General features: G+C 40.4%; 1 long non-coding RNA gene across 1 annotated transcript; it reads left to right on the top strand.

Annotated features, from left to right (window-relative positions):
- The first annotated feature begins 295 nt into the window (after window positions 1-295).
- Window positions 296-2,140, top strand: LOC128987445 (uncharacterized). Its single transcript, XR_008490240.1, has 2 exons — window positions 296-522; window positions 1,156-2,140. It is a non-coding gene; the product is annotated as an uncharacterized LOC128987445 (long non-coding RNA).
- The last annotated feature ends 403 nt before the right edge of the window (window positions 2,141-2,543 follow it).

Below are 2,543 nucleotides of genomic sequence, written 5' to 3'. Positions count from 1 at the left end.
AAATGTTATTGGAAATATTCTAACAATACATAACTCATTCTTGCTACAACAGTAACAGTGTCCTCTTCTAACAGAGCAATAATTACAATGGAGTGAAAGCAATGTTCATTGTACCACAACACAGCCAAGTTACACGTCTCGTGCTCTGCTCTGAGTGCTTTCTGCTCCAAACACCATATTGAGCCGTGCGAGTTGACGGCTCAGGTCTTCTATTACATATAAGTTTTTTTTTTAGGCGGAAGTGTCCGCTTGTTTCATTCGCAGGCCATTGAGCTTCTAGAAGGTTCTCGAACGTTCCAACGTTCCAGTTTTCTCGTCAATTTCCGGTTTTGTGGGGCCGTTTGGGTTGTCGGCTACAGCCAGTCTTCTTCTTGGGTTACGTCTACTGCTCGACATCTTTTTCCCCTTTTCTCGTTGGAAGTTGAATTTAAGTTACCATGTCGTCTTCGGACACTATGTTGTCTTCAAGTTCATCAAAGGGGCGAGCTACAAACATGTCTTCGTAAATATTGATTATGTTGGGTAAGTGATTTTATCGTTAATTAATCAATTGAGTTAGTTTTTTCTGTTGCTCCACACACTGGCAAGGTTTACCACGTGTGGCCACAATGTTAAAGTTTTATTTTCAGTTGTGGTAAGTTTGTTTAAGTATTTTATGGTGAGTAATTACTTTGTTCTAAGTCAAGTAAACTTTCAGCGATTTATTTAGGTCCTTGGATCTGAGACTTGGGACTGTACGGTCTCTCACCTGAATCGAACCTAGGTTTAGAGAAATGTGAAATTTATTATAGGCTAGGCCTATTCTTTGTCCAAGTGTAGATTCTTTGTTCAAGTGTAATTTCTTTGTTCAAGTGTATTATCTTATATATGTAGGGTCATTTTGTTGTAAAAGTAATTTTTGGGTAACGACTGCAAGTGGTACTGTTTTATGTTAGTTTTACGATGTAGGCTAGGGCTTAACACTATCTAAGCCTTGTTACCAGTAAGACTGAATTTTGTTTAAAACTAGCCTAACTAGTAGAAGTTCATATTCTTCAAGAGTCAAACTATGGCCTAGGCCTAGTACAGATTTTCAATCAAGGGTGCTACCTTAACCTGTAATTGAAGTAGGCCTGTGTTTTACAAGATATTATTGGATGTGAATTATGTTGAAAGGGCTCCCGGCTATGACTGACACCAGCCTGATTTGAGACCTGTGACGAGGCCATGAAGAGAGGACCGAGGACCACACACACACACACACACATCCTGCTGACCATGTAAGAAGCTACTGCTGCCGGAGTTTGGACAGTGCTGCCGGAGTTTGGACAGCGCTGCCGGAGTTTGGACAGCGCTGCCGGAGTTTGGACTCTGCTGCCGGAGTTTGGACTCTGCTGCCGGAGTTTGGGCTGTCTATCCTATTGGTGATCCATGCTGCGCCACATCGCAGGTTGTCATCGGTGGAAGCCTACCTACTGTGACCATCCTACAGTTATGCCAGGTGGTGTTGTTCCATTATTACTCTGGCCTATTACAGACTCAGTTACTAGCCAAATTAACAAATTTCAACTCCATTTTGATACGTTCCGTTCTACTCGTCAAACTGTTAAATAGTGTGTGGGACATCCTCGGTCCAGCCTCAATTGTCACAAATATCCAATGTCTTTTTTTAACACCTTTCAATTAATTCTTTAATGTGTCAGCAGTTCCTTTGTGATTTAAACTTAGTGTAATAATTTTGATACTCGGCCTAGCCTAGTTAGAATTTATTTCAGTTTTCTTGACCGGCCTAGTGGGCACAATTGGTTAATCTTTGTCTCTAAATTTACTTATTCGGCTTTTCATTCTAAATTTGCCCCTAGTGCCTAAGTTAGGTTCTGATTTAAATCTTAAACATTTTATTTGAAATCTTGTCGTTTTGACTTTGTAAATTTTCATGTCACGACTTACGCTCGATCGTTAATCGTTCAACTGTTTAAGGTGAACTTTTCACCTATTTTGTAGGCCTAACCTTTTAATATCATTCTGTAATCTTTATGTAGGTAATTGAATTTATTAATTTTTTACCAACAAATATTGAGTAGGCTAGTTGTAACTTGTAATGATTTGTAATTGTACTTGTATATATATATTTTGACTGAGATTAAATGGTATTTTGCAATTTCTGTGTTGTTTAATCACCTCCGGAACTTTGTGACTGCTTATGGCGGTTGGGCAGCCATGGGCCGAACCTGGTTAGGATAGGTTAAGGGTCTAGTGCGTTACATATGGTAGCAGAGCGTGGTTGAGCCGTGCGAGTTGACGGCTCAGGTCTTCTATTACATATAAGTTTTTTTTTAGGCGGAAGTGTCCGCTTGTTTCATTCGCAGGCCGTTGAGCTTCTAGAAGGTTCTCGAACGTTCCAACGTTCAGTTTTCTCGTCAATTTCCGGTTTTGTGGGGCCGTTTGGGTTGTTGGCTACAGCCAGTCTTCTTCTTGGGTTACGTCTACTGCTCGACATCTTTTTCCCCTTTTCTCGTTGGAAGTTGAATTTAAGTTACCATGTCGTCTTCGGACACTATGTT

This window comes from Macrosteles quadrilineatus, unplaced genomic scaffold (genome assembly GCF_028750875.1).
Source record: "Macrosteles quadrilineatus isolate MER2022 unplaced genomic scaffold, UCM_ALF_1.0 Scaffold_2__2_contigs__length_208266976, whole genome shotgun sequence".
NCBI classification, from domain to species: Eukaryota; Metazoa; Arthropoda; class Insecta; order Hemiptera; family Cicadellidae; genus Macrosteles; species Macrosteles quadrilineatus.
The sequence above is the reverse complement of the archived record's forward strand: the minus strand, read 5'-3'. Positions and strand labels throughout refer to the sequence as shown.